The 24,030-nt window shown below is 41.4% G+C and overlaps 1 protein-coding gene across 3 annotated transcripts in view; it reads left to right on the top strand.

The window, feature by feature from the left end:
* GABRG3 (gamma-aminobutyric acid type A receptor subunit gamma3) overlaps positions 1–24,030 on the top strand; it is a 656,700-nt gene that overhangs the window by 194,737 nt on the left and 437,933 nt on the right. Inside the window, exon 1 of one of the 3 annotated variants that reach the window (XM_056555894.1) lies at positions 20,573–20,696. The exons of the other annotated variants lie outside the window; for them this stretch is intronic. The gene's annotated coding sequence lies outside the window, so the exon portion shown is untranslated. Of the gene's footprint in view, positions 1–20,572; positions 20,697–24,030 lie in introns of those variants that run through there. 3 annotated transcript variants of the gene reach the window in all.

Here is a 24,030-nt window from a genome sequence, read left to right as displayed (position 1 = left end):
TGCTGGACCCCCACAATCAGACATCTTAGGGTGGAGTATAGATAAATGCATCCAGGGAATGATAAATGTGATTTCTAAACTTGTCCTTTAATTTTTTCACTACATAGTACTTGACATTGTTTTTAAGTTATTTATATTCAGGACTTCCATTATTTTTTAAATCAGCTCTTCTCTTTTGGCTTTTCCTCTGTTAAGTTTTATGGTTAGGAGATCACTTACAATGCTATAAGAATGGACAAACAGGGAGGTATGAGGATGCCTATCAATCAAACACAGACTTAACCTTGCTGACAGTACGAACCGCTGTTACAACTGAGTAGGAAAATTTCAATGTCACAGCTACACAACATTGAGGACTAAATGGATTGATGGATAGAGTACAAAATGTGAGCTATAACAACAACCTTGGTCATTTAATATCCCCAAAAAAAACCTCATTGGAAAATACATGAATCAAGGAGACTTTCTGACAGGAGCTAATTGCAGAGTTCCAAGATACTGTAGGCAGAATGACACATTAAAAAGGATCTAAATGCAATATAGAAATGGACCTATTGGAAGAACACTATAAAAACTGGGGAGTTAATTTAGGTGCATGTTCTACAGAGTTTCACCTTAGCAATATTTCATCTTAATAATAGAAACTTAAATAGTAATAACAGATTATAATGGCACAAACATGTTTATCAACTGCACTCCAGATGCCCTTGAAAGATAAAAATATTAGGTTATCTTAAAATCTTCTTAAAAATAGTAAATTAATTAAATCCCTCAGTATATATATATATATATATATATATATATATATATACAATTATCATAAAAAGGTATAGGGTAGACTAAACACATAAATGTATACAGAAAAAAAACATTCAATGATAATAAATTATCATAAGGAACATACAGAGCAATCATAAAGTTCTCAGACCCTTTCATATAACCATTTTGTTATGTTGCAGACTTGTGCTAAATAAAAAATAAAGATAAAAAATGATATATATATATATATATATATATATATATATATATATATATATATGTCATGGCCATAAATGTTGGCATCCCTGAAATTTTTCAAGAAAATGAAGTATTTCTCACAGAAAAGGATTGCAGAGACACATGTTTTGCGTTACACATGTTTATTCCCTTTGTGTGTATTGAAGCTAAACCAAAAAAGGGAGGAAAAAAAGCAAATTGGACATAATGTCACACCAAACTCAAAAAAACGGCTGGACAAAATAATTGGCATCCTTAACTTAATATTTGGTTGCACACACTTTGGAAAAAAAAGTGAAATCAGAAGCTTCCTATAACCATCAATAAGCTTCTTAGGCTAGGAAAAATTCCGCCTGAAGATTACAAGTGCGGCCAGCGCTGACAAAATCAGTCGGCACTAGGACCGCGCAGACACTGCAGTCATCCTTAGCAAAATGCTCCAGGTTTCTCTTTTTGGAAGGGTGCCTTTTCCCAACAGCAATTTTAAGATCTATCCACAGGTGTTCAATGGGATTTAGATCTGGACTCATTGTTGGCCACTTCAGAACTCTCCAGCGCTTTGTTGCCATCCATTTCTGGGGCTTTTTGACTTATGTTTGGGGTCATTGTCCTGCTGGAAAACCCAAGATCTTGGACGCAAACCCTGTTTTTTTGACACTGAGCTGTTCAGTGCGACCCAAAATCCATTGGTAATCCTCAGATTTCATGATGCCTTGCACACATTCAAGGCACCCAGTGACAGAGGCAGCAAAACAACCCCAAAACATCATTGAACCTCCACCATATGTCACTGTAGGTACTGTGTTCTTTTCTTTGTTGGCCTCATTCCGTTTTTGGTAAACAGTAGAATGATGTGCTTTACCAAAATGCTCTAACTTGGTCTCATCTGTCCACAAGATATTTTTCCCAGCAGGATTTTGGCTTACTCAAGTCCATGTTGGCAAAATGTAGTCTTGCTTTTTTATGTCTCTGTGCAGTGGGGTCCTCCTGGGTCTCCTGCCATAGAATTTAATTTACTTTAAATGTTGACGAATAGTTTGCGCTGACACTGATGCTCCCTGAGCTTACAGGATGGCTTGAATATCTTTGGAACTTGTTTGGGGCTGCTTATCCACCATCCAGCCTATCCTGCATTGACACCTTTCATCAATTTTTCTCTTCTGTCCACACCCAGGGAGATTAGCTACAGTGACATGGGTTGCAAACTTCTTGATAATGTTGCGCACTGTGGACAAAGGCAAATCAAGATCTCTGTAGATGGACTTGTAACCTTGAGATTGTTGATATTTTGCACAAGATAGGCTCAATACTAATACAATCATGACACGCAGTCATGTGGACGCAAACAGATTGGCTATAATGAGTGGAGCTGTGATGTATATCATCAATATTGGATTGCCCTGATGCGCACAATGATGCTGTGATAGAAAGTGTCACTAACGGAACACATATAAGCCCGACGGTCCGGTCTCATAAGCCATTAGCCTCCTTCCCTTGAGAAAGTCAGCATTGCTGATGAAACGTCGGGGGTGGGGGGGCAAACTGAGATCAATTTTAATATCAAACTTATGGTCATTTAACGTGAGTACCAAACACATCCAGAGAAACTGAATCAGCTGTTTAACATATTGAAATTTAACCCAGGGATGTGTAATATGCAATAAGGAACTCAGTCTGTTATTTAACAATCACTACATGTTTAATGAGATATCCACTGGATTTTAACCTATGAATTCAATAAAGTAAATAAGTTTTAGGGAGGGGTATCTAGTTCAGGGCTTACCCCTTGGGGGGGGACCCCTAAAGGTTGTTGTATATATTTCTCTTATCAAGGCCCTTCTCCCCCAATTATTTTAGTTTTGTGGGGCAGCCAGCTCTAGAAAGAGCCCTGGTTATTCCAATCACCTTTCATTTAAAAATTATGGAGGCACATTAGCTCTTGGGAACTTTCAGTGCAGCAGAAATTTTTTATATCCTTCCCCAGATCTGTTGCTCCAGTTGGTACTGTTTCTGAGTTCTACAGGCAGTTCTTTTGACCTCATGGCTTAGTTTTTACTCTGATATGCATTGTCAGCTGTGAGATGGGGCGAGGTAAAGCTACTGAAAACTGCCCCAATGACTTGTGGTTCAGGAGGCATGTAAGTGATGACAGGTTCCCTTTAAACTCATAAACCATAGTTATAATTCTACAATTTTTAGAGAAATTACCTGCTATCAATGCCTGCCATAAACTTATGGAACACCCAGTCATCCTACTCTTCACTTGGTCATCACTTTACTGTAGTTGTGGTGACCCACGGTGATGGCGGGACCACAGGGTGTAGCAGTGCAGGTGGATGGGGCAAGATGGTATTAACCCGAGGGGCAAGGTGTTATTAACATCTAATGTTCATGATACCAGAGTGGTTTTTGGGTACCGGAACCACCCAAACGGTATCTCCGATATTCCAATAGCTAGACATGAGAGTCCACAACCAGATTATGGTTTAACGGAAGCTTTACTGAGGTCAGATAGGTGTTATTATCTTCACAGCTAGGCCAGAATCCCAGAGAGGTGGCCAAGAACACAGAAGGACCTTGCAGATTGCTGGGACCAATTATATTTGTAATATACTTTAGATAATTGACTTGAGGCTTGACTGGACTGTAGGTAGTGACAGCAGACATAGACTTGACTTACTGGAATGACTGTAGATTTGAGTCCTTCCAGCTAGCTGGACACTAGCACTGAGATCTCTGGTGTTTGCTGGTCTCAGTGAAGTGATGATGGTACAAGAGGGAGAGTTGTAATGGCCGACCTCTTATATAGGGGGGGGGGCTGAGCCAAGGCCCATTGGTCAAGCTGCGGGTCATGTGTTAAAATGGTGCCCTATGGATAACATGTGATAACATAAATATAACATGTGCCATTTCACAGGTCCTTTAGACATTAACTGGAGTCCTCCAAAGGTCCTTTATACTGACTATACATTGACATACTGACTATAATCCTATTACATTAAATAACACTATAATAACAGCAGGGGAGACATTGCAGGGGAGCCCCCAGGTCACCAAGGGACTCAACCTGACAGGGTGTAGTGCCAGGACAATGTCCTATACTGGGACATCACATAAACATATGTGTTTATGCTTTAAAATAATGTATATAGACTTTCATGTGGCACATTTCTTTCTTTGGACAGTTCCCTTGGCAGGCATTGCATGTGGTACATATGTTTCTGCTCTTTCAGTCTTCTCAATCAGACTGGGTCAATCAGACTTGAGAAGGTACTTCACCTTTGATCACTGCTTTGAAATAATGGTACTATGAATGCCATTTTTTAAGAACAAGAATATTTGACCTCAAAGGAGATGAAAAAGAGTTGCCCTTACAGGAGTTTAATTTTAAAAACTAATCTAAGAATATCTTCTAATATATCTTCTAATATATTCTACTCAGGTTATCTGGAGACCGACAGTAATATGCATCTTTAATATAACCTGGACTGTTAAGACACAGCTTTAATGTTGAGCAAAGCAGTTATCATATTCTCTGAAGAGTCAGAGGAGCATCACTGAGAATCTTTATCAAGATAGTTTGTATCCTCTTTAACCTTTGGAATTCATTAACATCATACAAGACACTATCATATATACAAATGTAGCAGAGTTAACAACAAGGGTTATCCATAAGTGTCTGAACAAGGGGGGGGGGCTGACTGCTGGGACCCCCTCACAATGTCCTGTATGGGGCCAACACTTGCCAGTCAACTGACCAGTCCTCTGAGTGCCCTAGCACCCAATGTCTGAGACGTGCAGGAGTGATGGCCTGCGGGGGTTTGGCTGAGTGGGCCATCACTCTTAAACATTTCTGAAGGTGGGAGCCTGAGCACTCAAAGGACTGATGAGTTCAACAGCGAGAGCCAGGCCCCGTACAAGAGATTGTGGGAGTCCCAGCAGTCAGACACCGTGATCAGACATTTATATTCTACTCCATGATAGATTAAACTTTTTACAATAACCCCTTTAACAGTTAGAGTAATTGCACCTTAACTAGATGTGTTCTTACACCAAGTCTGACTGTTATCTCCACTGCATCTACAACAGTAACAGTCATTCACATTATGTCTATCAATATATGGGGTTAAAAATGAATGTGGTAGTTGAAGTGGGGTAAGTTATCTGTGTCCACTTTGTAGAGACAGATTCACCACAGTGTAGCATACTAAACGTTACCAACTTGCGTGTACATAAAACCTTCATGTAGATGGAAGCAATGCTGTCATACTTTATTTACCTTTAAAAAAAAATTGTGATATTTAAATATTTGTATGATACAATATTGATACAAAGTAATGTGGGGCATGACTATATCTGTAGGAGCACCTCCCACCTTCTCCTCATTCTTCGAGGTGAGGTGTGGTTCAAACTGGGGGACCCTCTTTAATTCAAATGTATAGATTATTTTGTAGTGAATTTTTACTTCATTGTGGCCGCCTTTACTTGCCAACAAAGAAGTCATCCCAATACATTGTTGTGAGTTTAAAATGACAACACAAATAGCTCTCATCATTGTGCTATTTTCTTTTCAGTTTACAGAGAACAGAACATCCCAATCTCCATTGTGATATGTCATTAAGTCTGAACCCAATTAAATAAAGACTTCATCTGAAAAACTCATTTATGTCTGTATGACATAGTAGTTTATTATTGTGGCACATATAAATGCAGTGCTTGCTCTGTACATGGAGAATCTAAAAAAAAAAGTTTTTGTTTTATCCTGCAAAAACAGGTCTGCAAAAACATGGTCTGTTAACATGAATGATTATACAGTATTTCAGTACTATTTGCTGATATCAGATCATTAGAATTCATTCCAGTCCATTGTGGTTGTAAAAATTGTAGAGGGGATTATTCAAAATCATTTCATCTATGATTGGAAGTCCATTTCATGGGTGGCACACATAATAATTTTTTCTCCATTCAGAAACAAAAGATTTGACTTAGCATTTCACTTTTAAGTGTTCCTCGCTCTAATTGCTGTGTTTCTCTTTGTGTAATCATGGGTTGACTTAATGCCTATGCCACGGTTTTGTTAAATGTATACCGTATCATTTTCAGATGCACTTGCTTGTCCTTAACTTACAATAAATCATTCTCTGTAATGAGCCATGGCCACCTGTCTTTTGTGAGGGAGCAACCATCCATTATTATGTGTACCATGTACTTATCCCGAAATGATATGGATAAAACCTGGCAAGTCTGCTCTTCCTTATATCACCATTCTTTCAGATAGCATGCAGGCTTTGTTCTTGGTCTTTATATAAAATAAATTGAATAAACAAAACCACACAGCTTTGTAGATTTAGCAGTTTTCTATACACAGATACTTTTGCGAGAATATTCTTTTTTCTCAATATGCCCAGGCTGCCACAAAAAATCCTGGACTTACCTTCCTATGCTCCCCTGATTCCTTCGGTGTTGCATTCTTCATTGCAATCCTCTTCTTGTGCCCCACAAGCAACAATACAGCTCAGCTAAACACGGGCCAAAGCTTTGTCCAGAGATTGATGAGTGGCAGTGTGATGTATTAAGCCCTGCCCCCAGTTTCCTTCCCTGTGCCGGGACCCATATTGGCGCTTAAATAATAACTGGCTGAAGTGGGACACCACTGCAGCCATCGATTCACTAAGCTGCACTGTTACTTCTTGGACAAAAGCAGGAAAAGGATCACAGCAGAATACCGGACAACAGCAATACCAAAAGACCGGCAGGAGGTAAGACTAAGCTGATTTTTTTTTAATTGCGGCAGCCTGGACTTATTGAGAGAAAACCGATTTTTACCAAACTACCCTTAACAACCCCCCCACCGCACTTAAAAATTCTTTAAGAGCTTTTTTTTAAATTATTATTACAAATTTAGAAAAAAAAAAAAAAAAAAACGTTCTGTCTACAAATACAACATTGCATAAATCACCCTTACCCCCCCCCCCTTCCTACAATCCATAATCAGCATAGGCAGCTGGGAGCCAGGAGGCCGAAATTGGCAATATTTTATCCTCATTAACCTGATAACCCTTTAATTGTTTCCCAACTCCCTAACTCCCGCCCCTTCACATAAAAAAATATATGTAAAATTTTGTATATATGTAATTTTCCCTAATACTATACCTCTCTCTCTCATCAACTCCACCCATAATATATCCTTCCATTCTCTGCATATTGTTATACCATTCATTACTACTAGGACAGATATCCAATTTTTAACAATCAACAAACAGCATTCTCAGACATCTTATTTTAATTTTTTTACTAGTTTTTATCCTTGAGTCATCTCACAGAATTGCCACCCTAGGTGAGAATTCCATATATACACCAGTTATTTCTCTTATTTTACTGAATATTACTTTCCAATATTCAACAATCTCAGGACAACTCCAAAATACATGTAAATGTCCTGCTTTAACTTTTTCACACCTATCCTTCCTGATTTTCTCTAAAAAAAAAAAAAAAAAAAAAAAAACTGTGTATAATAAAGTCTATACACAATATTAAATAGAATTTACTTATGATTCATATTAGGGGATAGATAATTAAAGTTCTTCAATATTACATCCCACCCATCCTCTTCTGTATCTCCAATCTCCTCTTGCCATTGTCGTCTACTGCTTTGTACTAATTTATTCTCCTGTAGCTTTGCCATAGCTATATAAACATATGAGATATGTTTTTTTTGTTATATTACCACTCATAATTTTATTCAAGATTTCCGGGTACACTACTTGTATGTTTCCATCTTTACTAATAAACTCCAGGAAGGTTCTTCTAATACTGTTATATTCCAACCAACCTCCCTCTTTTAGATTACACTCTTCTTTCAGTACTGCCCATTCCTTAAATTTGCCCTTTTCCCAAACATCTTTTATTCTGACACATCCATTGTTTTCAAATAATTAAATTTTTCCCCAATTTACTCAATTCTAGTACATTTCTGTTGTCCAGAATCGGTGCCATGTCCAATATTCCCCTTACATTCATCTCTTTACTGAACAACCTCCATGTTTTCACCAGATTTTTAACCATTATAATTTTTCTCCATTTTTCCTCCTCCAATTTCCTGGATTCCAACAATTGGAATATATCCGAAAATTGCCCATCCGTGTGTTACGCCGAGCGCTCCGGGTCCCCGCTCCTCCCCGGAGCGCTCGCTTCACTCCCTCCGCTGCAGCGCTCCGGTCACGTCCTCTGACCCGGGGCGCTGCGATCCTGCTGCCAGCCGGGATGCGATTCGCGATGCGGGTAGCGCCCGCTCGCGATGCGCACCCCGGCTCCCCTACCTGACTCGCTCCCCGTCTGTTCTGTCCCGGCGCGCGCGGCCCCGCTCCCTAGGGCGCGCGCGCGCCGGGTCTCTGCGATTTAAAGGGCCACTGCGCCGCTGATTGGCGCAGTGGTTCCAATTAGGGTTTTCACCTGTGCACTTCCCTATATTACCTCACCACGGTGGTCGCCCAGCAGTCACAACAGATAGCGCAACAAGGCCAACAGCTGTCTCAACTGACCGTTATGCTACAACAGTTGCTACCACAGCTTCAGCAGTCATCTCCTCCGCCAGCTCCTGCACCTCCTCCGCAGCGAGTGGCCGCTCCTGGGATACGCTTATCCTTGCCGGATAAATTTGATGGGGACTCTAAGTTTTGCCGTGGCTTTCTTTCCCAATGTTCCCTGCATCTGGAGATGATGTCGGACCTGTTTCCCACTGAAAGGTCTAAGGTGGCTTTCGTAGTCAGTCTCCTGTCCGGAAAAGCCCTGTCATGGGCCACACCGCTCTGGGACCGCAATGACCCCGTCACTGCCTCTGTACACTCCTTCTTCTTGGAAATCCGAAGTGTCTTTGAGGAACCTGCCCGAGCCTCTTCTGCTGAGACTGCCCTGTTGAACCTGGTCCAGGGTAATTCTTCCGTTGGCGAGTATGCCGTACAATTCCGTACACTTGCTTCAGAATTGTCCTGGAATAATGAGGCCCTCTGCGCGACCTTCAAAAAAGGCCTATCCAGCAACATTAAAGATGTTCTGGCCGCACGAGAAATTCCTGCTAATCTACATGAACTTATTCACCTAGCCACTCGCATTGACATGCGTTTTTCTGAAAGGCGTCAGGAACTCCGCCAAGATATGGACTCTGTTCGCACGAGGCGTTTCGTCTCCTCGGCTCCTCTCTCCTCTGGTCCCCTGCAATCTGTTCCTGTGCCTCCCGCCGTGGAGGCTATGCAGGTCGACCGGTCTCGCCTGACACCTCAAGAGAGGACACGACGCCGTATGGAGAACCTCTGCCTGTACTGTGCTAGTACCGAACACTTCCTGAGGGATTGTCCTATCCGTCCTCCCCGCCTGGAAAGACGTACGCTGACTCCGCACAAAGGTGAGACAGTCCTTGATGTCTACTCTGCTTCTCCACGTCTTACTGTGCCTGTGCGGATGTCTGCCTCTGCCTTCTCCTTCTCTACAGTGGCCTTCTTGGACTCTGGATCTGCAGGAAATTTTATTTTGGCCTCTCTCGTCAACAGGTTCAACATCCCAGTGACCAGTCTCGCCAGACCCCTCTACATCAATTGTGTAAATAATGAAAGATTGGACTGTACCATACGTTTCCGCACGGAGCCCCTTCTTATGAGCATCGGATCTCATCATGAGAGGATTGAACTTTTGGTCCTCCCCAATTGCACCTCGGAGATTCTCCTTGGACTTCCCTGGCTTCAACTTCATTCCCCAACCCTGGATTGGTCCACTGGGGAGATCAAGAGTTGGGGGTCCTCTTGTTCCAAGAACTGTCTAAAACCGGTTCCCAGTAACCCTTGCCGTAACTCTGTGGTTCCTCCAGTAACCGGTCTCCCTAAGGCCTATATGGACTTCGCGGATGTTTTCTGCAAAAAACAAGCTGAGACTCTACCTCCTCACAGGCCTTATGATTGCCCTATCGACCTCCTCCCGGGTACTACTCCACCCCGGGGCAGAATTTATCCTCTCTCTGCCCCAGAGACTCTTGCCATGTCCGAATACGTCCAGGAGAATCTAAAAAAGGGCTTTATCCGTAAATCCTCCTCTCCTGCCGGAGCCGGATTTTTCTTTGTGTCCAAAAAAGATGGCTCCCTACGTCCTTGCATTGACTACCGCGGTCTTAATAAAATCACGGTTAAGAACCGCTACCCCTTACCCCTCATCTCTGAACTCTTTGATCGCCTCCAAGGTGCCCACATCTTCACTAAATTGGACTTAAGAGGCGCCTATAACCTCATCCGCATCAGAGAGGGGGACGAGTGGAAAACGGCATTTAACACCAGAGATGGACACTTTGAGTATCTGGTCATGCCCTTTGGACTGTGCAATGCCCCTGCCGTCTTCCAAGACTTTGTCAATGAAATTTTTCGTGATCTGTTATACTCCTGTGTTGTGGTATATCTGGACGATATCCTAATTTTTTCTGCCAATCTAGAAGAACACCGCCAGCATGTCCGTATGGTTCTTCAGAGACTTCGTGACAACCAACTCTATGCCAAAATTGAGAAATGTCTGTTTGAATGCCAATCTCTTCCTTTTCTAGGATATTTGGTCTCTGGCCAGGGACTACAGATGGATCCAGACAAACTCTCTGCCGTCTTAAATTGGCCACGCCCCTCCGGACTCCGTGCTATCCAACGCTTTTTGGGGTTCGCCAATTATTACAGGCAATTTATTCCACATTTTTCTACCATTGTGGCTCCTATCGTGGCTTTAACCAAGAAAAATGCTGATCCCAAGTCCTGGCCTCCTCAAGCAGAAGACTCCTTTAAACGACTCAAGTCTGCCTTTTCTTCGGCTCCCGTGCTCTCCAGACCTGACCCTTCCAAACCCTTCCTATTGGAGGTTGATGCCTCCTCAGTAGGAGCTGGAGCTGTTCTTCTACAAAAAAATCCTTCCGGGCATGCTGTCACTTGTGGTTTTTTCTCTAGGACCTTCTCTCCAGCGGAGAGGAACTACTCCATCGGGGATCGAGAGCTTCTAGCCATTAAATTAGCACTTGAGGAATGGAGGCATCTGCTGGAGGGATCAAGATTTCCTGTTATTATCTACACCGACCACAAGAACCTCTCCTACCTCCAGTCGGCCCAACGGCTAAATCCTCGCCAGGCCCGGTGGTCTCTGTTCTTTGCCCGATTTAATTTTGAGATTCACTTTCGTCCTGCCGATAAGAACATTAGGGCCGATGCTCTCTCTCGTTCCTCGGATGCCTCAGAAGTTGATCTCCCTCCGCAACACATCATTCCACCTGACTGCCTGATCTCCACTTCTCCTGCCTCCATCAGGCAGACTCCTCCAGGAAAGACCTTTGTTTCTCCACGCCAACGCCTCGGAATCCTCAAATGGGGTCACTCCTCCCATCTCGCAGGTCATGCGGGCATCAAGAAATCTGTGCAACTCATCTCCCGCTTCTATTGGTGGCCGACTCTGGAGACGGATGTTGGGGACTTTGTGCGAGCCTGCACTATCTGTGCCCGGGATAAGACTCCTCGCCAGAAGCCCGCTGGTTTTCTTCATCCTCTGCCTGTCCCCGAACAGCCTTGGTCTCTGATTGGTATGGATTTTATTACTGATTTACCCCCTTCCCGTGGCAACACCGTTATTTGGGTGGTCGTTGATCGATTCTCCAAAATGGCACATTTCATCCCTCTTCCTGGTCTTCCTTCTGCGCCTCAGTTGGCTAAACAATTTTTTGTACACATTTTTCGTCTTCACGGGTTGCCTACGCAGATTGTCTCGGATAGAGGGGTCCAATTCGTGTCTAAATTCTGGAGGGCTCTCTGTAAACAACTCAAGATTAAATTAAATTTTTCCTCTGCATATCATCCCCAGTCCAATGGACAAGTAGAAAGAATTAACCAGATCCTGGGTGATTATTTGCGACATTTTGTTTCCTCCCGCCAGGATGACTGGGCAGATCTCCTTCCATGGGCCGAATTTTCGTATAACTTCAGGGTCTCTGAATCTTCCTCCAAATCCCCATTTTTCGTGGTGTACGGCCGTCACCCTCTTCCCCCCCTCCCTACCCCCTACAGCCCTCTGGTCTGCCCGCTGTGGATGAAATTTCTCGTGACCTTTCCATTATATGGAGAGAGACCCAAAATTCTCTCTTACAGGCTTCTTCACGCATGAAGAGGTTCGCGGATAAGAAAAGAAGAGCTCCCCCCGTTTTTTCCCCTGGAGACAAGGTATGGCTCTCCGCTAAATATGTCCGCTTCCGTGTCCCTAGCTACAAGTTGGGACCACGCTATCTTGGTCCTTTCAAAATTTTGTGTCAAATTAATCCTGTCTCTTATAAACTTCTTCTTCCTCCTTCTCTTCGTATCCTTAATGCCTTTCACGTCTCTCTTCTCAAACCACTCATCCTCAACCGTTTTTCTCCCAAATCTGTTCCTCCCACTCCTGTTTCCGGCTCCTCGGACGTCTTCTCGGTCAAGGAAATTTTGGCTGCCAAAAAGGTCAGAGGGAAAAATTTTTTTTTAGTAGACTGGGAGGGTTGTGGTCCTGAAGAGAGATCCTGGGAACCTGAGGACAACATCCTTGACAAAAGTCTGCTCCTCAGGTTCTCAGGCTCCAAGAAGAGGGGGAGACCCAAGGGGGGGGTACTGTTACGCCGAGCGCTCCGGGTCCCCGCTCCTCCCCGGAGCGCTCGCTTCACTCCCTCCGCTGCAGCGCTCCGGTCACGTCCTCTGACCCGGGGCGCTGCGATCCTGCTGCCAGCCGGGATGCGATTCGCGATGCGGGTAGCGCCCGCTCGCGATGCGCACCCCGGCTCCCCTACCTGACTCGCTCCCCGTCTGTTCTGTCCCGGCGCGCGCGGCCCCGCTCCCTAGGGCGCGCGCGCGCCGGGTCTCTGCGATTTAAAGGGCCACTGCGCCGCTGATTGGCGCAGTGGTTCCAATTAGGGTTTTCACCTGTGCACTTCCCTATATTACCTCACTTCCCTTGCACTCCCTTGCCGGATCTTGTTGCCTTAGTGCCAGTGAAAGCGTTCCTTGTGTGTTCCTTGCCTGTGTTTCCAGACCTTCTGCCGTTGCCCCTGACTACGATCCTTGCTGCCTGCCCCGACCTTCTGCTACGTCCGACCTTGCTTCTGCCTACTCCCTTGTACCGCGCCTATCTTCAACAGCCAGAGAGGTGAGCCGTTGCTAGTGGATACGACCTGGTCACTACCGCCGCAGCAAGACCATCCCGCTTTGCGGCGGGCTCTGGTGAAAACCAGTAGTGGCTTAGAACCGGTCCACTAGCACGGTCCACGCCAATCCCTCTCTGGCACAGAGGGTCCACTACCTGCCAGCCGGCATCGTGACACCGTGCTAGACAACAGAAACCCAAAAAAGACTAATTTCTTCCTTTCAAACAAAAAGTTTATCTGTCCCGCCAAGAAGTACCTATATATGTCTGGGAACTCTATTCCACCCTTTCCCTTGGTCTTACACAGGTACTCCAACTTAATTCTTACTCTTTTTCTGCCCCAGATTAGTGAGTTAAGTATTGAAATAACTTTCCTAAAAGGTTTAGTTTAATACCAGGATGGGGCCGATCCAAATACATACCAAATTTTTGCCATCAATTCTGATTTAATCAGAGTTATTCTATCTGCTTTGGATAGATTTAAATCACTCCATTCGTTTACTTTCTTTTCCATTACCTTAATTATTTCCGCACTCACATCTCTTACAGGTCTCCTCCTTACAGCTCTCCTCTTGCTCCCTGCTCTGCCTCCAGTGCTGCACTGAGCTTCAGCGGCACGCGCTGCCGGCTCTCTGTGTGAGAGGGCAGGGCCTGATGATGTCACAGGGAGCGTGGCGGGCACTGTGCTCGCTCCCGCCTGTCTGATTGACAGGCAGAGAGCTAGAGCTGTGCCTTACTGTGCCTGCTGACGTAATTTATGAGTATGGTCTCCTGCCAGGCCGGGAGGAGACCAAACTCACTGTGAGCAAAGCGCCAGCAAAGAGAACAGATCCACCTAGTGGCCAGCTTAAAAGCATAAAAACGCACATAAATGTTCAAAATTTTTTGAATTTTTTAATCATATAGTGATTTATAAAGTGTTTTAAAATTAGATATTGTAACACATATCATAAGTTTTACTTGGTGACAGGTACTCTTTAAGTAAAGCAGTGGATTTAGAGAGATAGAGCAAGATTTATCAATGTATTTATAACAGCTGTCTGGTGTAAATATATTAAAACATTTGATGTCCAAATTAGGCCCATTTAAAAGGTTTTGACAGGTGTGGCTACTAGGTTCAAAATTCCTTTACTTAAAAGAGTGTTGGAAAAGGTCTGACCTGATTTTTTCATAACTGTTGGTAATGTTGCCCACTACACAAAGGAGAGATACTAGTTCATTGTTAAATGTCATTAAACATTAGTATGGGTGGGGACTAATATTAATAATTAATGCTCATAATTTCTGCAACAGGGACTCATGACAGTATATGACAAAGGCTTATGCTTTTGATGTTCTGCACTCTGCTCCAGTTAAGCCTGAGTGTTCTTTTGAACAAAGTACTCCTGTAGTGCTCATAACCATAAATTAAGAGCAACTAAAACTCTTGGAGATTAAGAAAGTTAAAAAAAAAAAAAAAAAAAGAGGAGCTAAAATAATATTGATCCAGCTTCAGAAAATAGTAACTGTAGGTTTAAGTCATTAGTTAAATGGACAATGTCACTTTAAAATAATCTTGACATATTGTAGAAACATGTCAAACTTTGGATCGGTCAGGGGTTTCAGTGTTCAGATGGCGACCAATAGCTAAAACTAACTGGAAGAAGAGCGCACTGAGACAAACTTACAATGTAAGTCTATTGGATTGTCTTGGTCCGCTGCACTTAGTCAGTCTGATTAAAACTTTTAAAATGTCTCTATGACATGTCAAAAGTTTTGTAAAGTGCTGTGTCATGTGATCGAGACACTCTCATAGACTTACATGGTGGCATTGTCTCGATTACGTGACACAGAATCGGGAGAGAGAGTCCTAAGCACAAACCTCTCCTTGCTTGTTCTCCTGATCAGCGGATGTCTGAACACTCAGGCCCCCACCGATCAAGACTTTGGACATGTTGTTAGGACTTGTGAAAAGTTTTGCATAATGACAGTGGCCATTTAAAATGACAGGTACACTTTCAGTTTACACTGTTACAAACACCATGAACTCTCCTTTTTCCACTCTTTAGTTTATATTACAATATGGTTTTGTTGAAGTTTATAGGTAAAAAACAAAACAAAAAACAAGCATTGCAAAACTGTGTATTAATTGCAAAAGTTATTTTCACCAGCTGCATCAGCAGCAGAACCTCTTCTGCTATGAATGGCCTGTGCATTTAGAAGGAAAAAAAAGTTATTACCGTATATACTCGAGTATAAGCCGACCCGAATATAAGCCGTGGCCCCTAATTTTACCCCAAAAGCCCAGGAAAAGTTACTGACTCAACTATAAGCCTAGGGTGGGAAATACATCATCCCCCCCCATGTCATCATCCCCCCATGTAATCATCCAGACCCCCTCATCATCCAGACCCCCTTCATCATCACCGCCTGTCAATCCCTTCATCAGTGGTCTTCAACCTGCGGACCTCCAGATGTTGCAAAACTACAACTCCCAGCATGCCCGGACAGCGATCGGCGGTCCAGGCATGCTGGGAGTTATAGTTTTGAAACCTCTGGAGGTCTGCAGGTTGAAGACCACTGCGGCCTTCGTCATCATCCAGACCCCCCCTTTTGTCTTGTACTCACCTCCCCTCGGCGGGGAGTTAGGGTGAGCTTGTCCGGGCCATCTATGCTGCAGGGACCGTCCGGTGGGGATGGTTAGTCGTTGCGGGCTATCCAGGGGGCCTCTTCTCCGCCGTTCGGGCCCGGACTAGTGACATTGCCTTGACGGTGATGCACAGGGACGTTGCGCATGAACGTCCCTGTCTGTCGTCGTCAATGCAACGTCACTACTCTGGGGCCGGGCTCGAAGCATGGAGAAGAGGCCCCCCCCCGGTGAAAATGGACAGCCCACAATAACTAACCATCCCCACTGGGGAGTTCTAGTTTGTAGTTTTGCAACATCTGGAGGTCCGCAGGTTGAAGACCACTGATGAAGGGATTGACAGGCAGAGAGTTCACTCGAGTATAAGCCGAGGGGGGCGTTTTCAGCACGAAAAATAGTGCTGGAAAACTCGACATATACTCGAGTTTATTTGGTATCTAACACCGAGGTAAATGTTCTGTCCAAGCTAGCATTGCTTATAAAGAGAAATGTCTCAGTGCAGCAAAACACTGAAGTTATGTACAAACACGATACAAAAAAAAAATTAAAAATACAGATTTAGATCACCTGGCGGCTGTACTAAGGCTTTTCAGGTTCCATGCTTTTAAAGGGGTACTCTGCTCCTAGACATCTTGTCTTATTCCTTTGAATAGGGGATAAAATGTCTGATCACAGGGGTCCCACCTGTAGGGAACTAAGTTTGCTCTGTGGCTGATGACTCACGAGTATCGTAACTTCACGGCTCCGCCCCTCATGATGCCACGCCCCACCACCTCAATGCAAGTCTATGGGAGGGGGAATGACGGCTGAGTACTCCGGCCCCTGTATCATGAGTCATCAGCCACAGAGCAAACTTAGCTCTGTACAGCTGATGACTTGAGGGGCTGCAGGAGAGATTGCGGGCGTTCCCAGAGACATTATGTGGGCAAAATAACTAGATTATATAGGAAAAGTATATCAATATAAAAGAGTGGCTAAAAGATGTGTGTGATGGGCATTTTTAAGACTTTATTTCTTTGTAAGTAATAATTCATTTTTAACTTGAGTGTGTGACGGATATCTACTGTCTTACCAGAAGGAAAGGTGTTTCTTTTATTAGTGGTAAGATGACTTGCAGAAGAGTGAATATATAATTTTGTCCAAACACATAAAGCCTTCCCATTAATATAATTTTTTTTCAAATTTGTGCTGTTTTGGCTAATTTGTTATTTAGATTTAACGACAAGCCACACGTTAACCCCTTAAGGACTCCGTTTTTCTGTTTTTGCACTTTCATTTTTCCCCCTTACCTTTGAAAAATCATAGTTCTTAAAATTTTGCTCCTAAAAATCCATATCATGGCTTGTTTTTTGTGCCACCAATTCTACTTTGTAATGACATCAGTCATTTAACCAGAAATCTACGGCAAAATGGAAAAAAATAATAATTGTGCAACAAAAATGAAGAAAAAATGCCATTTTGTAATCTTTGGGGGCTTCCGTTTCTATGCAGTACATTTTTCGGTAAAAATGACACCTTCTCTTTATTCTGTAGGTCCATACTATTAAAATGAAATCCTACTTATATAGTTTTGATTTTGTTGTACTTCTGGAAAAAATCATAACTACATGCACGAAAATGTATACTTTTAAAATTGTCATCTTCTGACCCTTATAACTTTTATTTTTCTGCATATGGGGCGGTATGTGGGCTCATTTTTTGCACCGTGATCTGAAGTTTTTAGTGGTACCATTTTTGTATTGACCGGACTTTCTGATCACTTTCATTCATTTTTTCATGATATAAAAAGTGAACAATAATACGCAATTGTGGACAATTTTTTTGCGCGTACGCCATTGACTGTAAGGTTTAATTAACAATATATTTTTTTATGGGAAAAAGGGGTGGTGATTCAAAAGTTTTTTTTAGGAAAGGGGTTAAATGATCTTTATTAACTTTTTTAAAACTTTTTTTTTTTTGCAGTGTTATAGCCCCATAGGGGGCTGTGACACTGCACACACTGATCTTTTACATTGATCTTTGTTATCTCATAGGATAACATTGATCGATGATTCTGCCGCTTGACTGCTAATGCCTGGATCTCAAGCACTGAGCAGTCATTCAGCAATTGGCGATGCAAGAGGCAGGTGAGGACCCTCCTGCCAGCTTTTCGTGGCAGTCCTAAACAGCCCACTGAGCTAACCAGCAGTACTTTACTTTCACTTTAGGCACGGTGATCTACTTTGAACGCCGGGTCTAAAGGATTAATAGCACGAGGCACTGTGATCAGTGTCCCGGCCGTTGTTAGAGGCTGGGCCCGACCCGCTATGACGCGGGGCCATGCCGTGTGCCCTTGTTCTAGAAAGGGAGCAGACTCATGGCGTATAGGTACGCCCTGCGTCCTTAAGGAGTTAAATATAATTATTTGATCATAAAGTACAGCAGTTATAGAGATATTTCTTCCTTATGCTAGGGCATTCTTTATCCAGCTAGCTTGCTCTTCGTACAGTTTTCTTTTTAAAGAGGAAAGCTATGGAGGTAGGCTCATAAGTCAAAATGTCTGAATAAGCTGTAATTTTCTTCAAATTTATTTTTTTCGAATAAATAATAATTTCAAGTTAATAATACTTACAAATACACAGCTTGGTTTATGTTTTCTTCCATATCTTATCTTTTAACTTTGGAACTGATGAATATATTATTCTTTCTCTGCAATTGCCATGGCAGCACTGAATAAAAAATGCTGTATAATAATGTGCCATTATTTTAACTCTAGTTTCAACTCTATTGTGTACTCTGCTCCCTGAACATGCCCTATAAGCTCACCCACAACCCTGTAATGCAATTGCAGGGTTCCGATGGTTGCTACACATGCTGACTGTCATTGCTGTACTGACAGTACAAAGTACACAGAAGTACAGATGAACTTATGTGTACTGTACTAGTCATGATTGCAGCTTTAAGTCCCCTAAGGTGACAAAAAATCTAAAGACACACCCTAAAAAAGTGTAAAAAAATAAAATAAAAAGTGAAAAAGGTTAAAAAAAAACTCTCCTTTCCCTATAAAGCCCTTTAGTAATGAAAAGTAGAAAAAAAAAAAAAAAAAACATAATGGGTATCCTGCATTTATAATGACTCATAAAATAAAATATCAAATAATACCAAAAATGGGAAATGAAAATGCCCAAGAGTGGCATGTACCAAAGTAATAAAACAAGAAAAAAATACATAAATTGGATATTGTGGTTATCATACCAAACTACAGAATAAACATAACATGTTATTTATACTGTACGGTGCCATAAAAAATTAAAAACATGACAGCATGACGATTTGTTTATCACACTACCACAAAAATGTAATAAAGAATTATCAAAATGTCATAGGAATCCCAAAATCTGAATATGGCAGCACAATAAGGATTTTTTTACATGATTAAAATTTATGGCATATCCTCATGATAGATAATATGATAATTGGAGGGGTTCGGACTACTGTGACCCCAATTGTTCACATAAAGGAGAGTCCTGAGTGCCCCTTTGTGAATGGAACAGCATTATTGTTTTATTTTTTTTACTGACTGAATGTAATAAATGTATGAAACATACGTAGGGATCAAAAGCATGTTACGTTCCAAGATAAATTCCTTGAGGAGTATAGTTACCAAAATGTGTTTTTTTGTGGAAATGTTTCTTATGTTTTACCACCACAACTCATTGGCAATTCCAATATAGTGCCTGAAAAACAATCTCATAAGAAGGCCCCAAAATTCCTTGGGTGCTCCTTTATTTTTGAGGTCTGTGTGCTAGTCAAGCAATGCACTTAAGTCATGAGATATTTCTAAAACCTGCAGAAGTAGGGTAATATATATTGAATTTTTCTGTTAATGCATGCTGTGTAGCAGAACAAATGTATTCAAATTGAGAATTGGTTAATAGAAAAAAAAATTAAATTTCACCTCCACTTTCCTTTAGCTCCTCTGGACCACCTTAAGGGTTAACAACATTTCTAAATCCTGTTTTGAATTCTTTGGAGGGTGTCATTTTCAAAATTATGTAAGGGGGTTTCTAGAAAACCTAACTCCTAAATCCACTTTGGAAATGAATTGGTCCCTAAAAAAAAAATTATTTTGGAATGTTTTTATAAAATGTGAACAATTGCTAAGCCTAAGCCCACTAACATCCCAAAAAAAGCGAAATAGATGTTTACCAAATAATTCCAACAATGAGTAGACATATTGTAAATGTGATTTAGTAACTAATGTGGTAGGACTATACTTCAAAAAAACAGAATAGCAAATTCTAGAAAATGGTAATGTTTTCCAAATTTTTGCAAATTTATGATGTTTTTCACAAATGATCAAATTATTGCTCTCAAAATAAAATAATAATATAAATAATGATAATAATAATAATGAATTGTCTAAAAAGCAAAAAATGTGAAGGGAATAAGAATAAAAATTTAATATTTTCAGTGTTACAATGATCCTACTAAAATAAGTACTATTGAGGTATGATCAAAGAGCATGTCTCATAATGTATTAATTTCTCTTCCAGTCCATAATAATGCCCAATCTTAATCTTTTATGGTGTGTTATGGTTTGTGTGAAGGATGTCGCAGTGAATATCTCAGTGTGTATCTTTAGTCTTTATAAACAAAAACAACAAATGTTTCCGGAACTGTTTGGTTACACGTAAGAAGTTGCTAAAATGTATTTGAGGAGCTAGAAGAGTTTTATGGTGTGGTAGACATTAGGGTCCTCAGTCGCATAGTTGGAAAACTTTGCTCTTTGTTTTGCAGGGCTCCTGGTGGATGAGGTGCCCACCAGGATCGGAAGGAGTTCGTGGTTCTCTGTCTTTGTTGTTGGGAGAGTTGTCTGTGTTCTGCTCTTCAGTATACCAGGCTTTCAGAAGTGGCTCAGCAGGTAGGCTGCACATTTTGCCATGCAAATCTTCAAGAGTGTGTTTTCCATTGGAGAATGGATAAAGGTTGTTTTAAGTTGACTGGATAGTGTATGAGTACAGTGATTCCTCAACATAGAATAATAATTGATTCTGGAACAACCATTATGTTTTGAAACCATTGTATGTTGGGTATATAACTACAGTAAGCTGGTAGTTTGTTCTGAAGTCTCCAAAATGTCTACACGAATTAGGAAAATATGAAGCTTGAAGAAAAATAAGTATAAAAATAGTATAGATAAGCCATATCCTTACTTATATTAGCCATAATTTGTCAGTTACTCATTTGTCTGCTTATCTCTGAGTCTATTATACAGGACAATATTGATGGTTTTGCCAATAATCGCCTCATGTAATATTGCATGCTTCCCATCCCAGCTGTAAGGAGAACTACAAATTCCAGCAGGTCTTGAAGGATGGCAGCCATCAGGAAACACTAGGATTTGTTGCTCTACAACGCAGGAAAACAGGATGGAGTAACTATTTGGGATGGGTCTGGGTGGGACACACTGGACTGCTTTGACATCTGCAACACCATCTGCAACATCATCTGCTGTGGATAGGGGATAAGTCAATTTTCACCAGAGATCTCCTTTGAAGGCCAGGAAGAGGGATGTTGTGCATACAGAGTCAGACCCCCGAAGAATTTACAGAGACACTGTGCTTAACTGTCATTCATTGTGACTCTCTCTACTACTGTGTGGAGGCAGAGACATAAAACATGCATGTATCACAGTCAGGTAGCAGCTGTAGTAATCGGCTCTACAGAGCTGATGGTACCCGACATGCTGAAGAAAGCATTGTAGGTTGAAGGCTGTGTTCAACTTAAGATAATCTCAAAGAGGCCATCGTAACTTAAAACATTTTTTTTCAAGGCTATCTTATTTTGTGGACCACTGTAGTATGTTTTCTAAACTTTTTTTTAGTGCTTCTTACTTCTGCAAAGGGAAATAATGTGCATGGTTAGAACAGTGGGTATTCTTATAGTTGTCCTGATGTTGTGTTTATTATTGTGCCAACTTTTTGCCACATTCTACCAATATATTTACTAAAGATTGTTTTGGTGATTTATATTAGCTGTTGGAAAATTGTTGTGAAGCTTGAGTGTTGTTACTCAGTATTTATTGCAATCCTAATACATGCTCCTCCCCTTTTGCATTTTAGGGGGTGATGATTGTGCAGATCAGTCCAAAGCACTGTGGTGGGGATTATTAGACATGAGATTATTTTCCATATTGCAGCAACATTTTTAAAGGCATAAGGGGTTTAGGGCAGCAGGATAGGCATTGTACCCTGCTAGAGGTATTTGCTAGTACTTAGCCTTAAAAGTATGAAAACAAAACTTGAGAAATTCTTATATCATTTTTCGAGTTTAAAGGTAGAAGCATATATTTTCCAATGTAATTCATGCCATCAGTAATGATTCTTCACGTTGAGTCTCTGTCACTCAGCTTTTATAATTTGCCAATTTATCAAAAGTTTTGCACCTGGCCATGAATGACAGAGGAAGGATAATTCTGGTGAGACTAAGTGAATTAAAGCTGTCAGCATGTAACAGACTGCTTCAATGAGTGAAAGAAATCTGTATTAATATTAGTTAATTACATAAATATTATATATATTATTTGTAATAACAGTAGTCAATTTGAGGAGATTGATATGACTGTTGATGTTGTTTACTAAAGCAGTCCCTTAAAAAATAAGTGATAGAAATTGCATTGTAATGCTACTGTTTTAAATGTGAAGTATTATATAAGCAGTCCCAGATGCCTGTAGGCAATATAACATTTGGAATAAGAGGTAGCTATCAGGTTGTCAGTATATTGCATAATTTAAAGAGAAAGTCTACTGGTAGGAAATGATTCACATATTGTACATCGGAAGGGATTTCCTGAAGATATATCTTGACAGCCAAGTTTGGAAGGAAGATTTTTAGAGTGTACTGTGTATGACATGCATAGTTGGTTGATACTCAGAAAATAAATTTGGTGATCCCAATGTAATAAAAAAAAAAAAAAAAAAAAACATTGTGTAAACAATTGCTTTACATTTTTAGCAGGATAATCTGTTTGGATAGCTGTTGAGTATGAAGCTCACTGGGGGGATAACCATCATCAGCAAACTTATTGTTGGTGTCTATGGACTGCCTGCAAGAATGAAAGATTTCTATTCTATATTCAAGGCCCATTGTTGCTGCTCAGGGATTACTGTTTCTGACCATCTGCAGTGATTAACCCCTTAAACTCATTTATAACTTAAGGACGCAGCCCTTTTTTGCAAATCTGACCACTGTCACTTTAAGCATTAATAACTCTGAGATGCTTTTACTTTTCATTCTGATTCCGAGATAGTTTTTTCGTGACATATTCTACTTTATGTTAGTGGTAAATTTTCGTTGATACTTGCATCATTGGGCTGTGCAAATGAAAAATTACATTTTTCATTTTCACGGGCCACTGTTCCAAAAATCTGACGTCAGACATCTGACGTAAACGCTCACTGCACTCCTTATTACATTATGTGAGGGGTGTAGTTTCCAATATGGGGTCACATGGGGGGGTCCATTATTCTGGCACTATGGGGGCTTTGTAAACACACGGGACCTTCAATTTGGGACAAATTTTCTCTCCAAAAGCCCAATGACGCTCCCTCTCTTCTGAGAATTGTAGTTCACCAGCAGAGATCTTTACATCCACATAAGGGGTATGTTCTTACTCAGAAGAAATGGGGTTACAAATTTTTTTTTTGGGGGGGGGGGCTTTTTTCCCCCTATTTTCCCTTGTGAAAATGAAAAATTTACGGTAACACCAGCATTTTAGTCAAAAATTTTTTTTTTTCATTTTCCCACCCAACTTCAATGAAAATTCGTCAAACACCTGTTCTAAGGCTCACTATACCCCTTGTTACGTTCCATGAGGGGTGTAGTTTCCAAAATGGGGGTCACATGTGGGTATTTCTTTTTTGCTTTTATGTCAGAACTGCTGTAAAATCAGCCACCCCTGTGCAAATCACCAATTTAGGCCTCAAATGTACATAGTGCGATCTCACTCCTGAGCCTTGTTGTGCACCCACAGACCATTTTACGCCCACATCTGGGGTATTTCCATACTCAGGAGAAATTGCGTTACAAATTTTGGGCGGCTTTTTTCCTCTTGTGAAAATAAAAAGTATGGGGCAGCACCAGCATATTAGTGTAATTTTTATTTTTTATTTTATTACACTAACTGGATGGTTTCCTTGAAATATGACAGGGCTCCGAAGTGAGGACTGAATTAGGGATTGCATAGGGGTATTCTA

This window comes from Hyla sarda, chromosome 2 (genome assembly GCF_029499605.1).
Source record: "Hyla sarda isolate aHylSar1 chromosome 2, aHylSar1.hap1, whole genome shotgun sequence".
NCBI classification, from domain to species: domain Eukaryota; kingdom Metazoa; phylum Chordata; class Amphibia; order Anura; family Hylidae; genus Hyla; species Hyla sarda.
The sequence above is the reverse complement of the archived record's forward strand: the minus strand, read 5'-3'. Positions and strand labels throughout refer to the sequence as shown.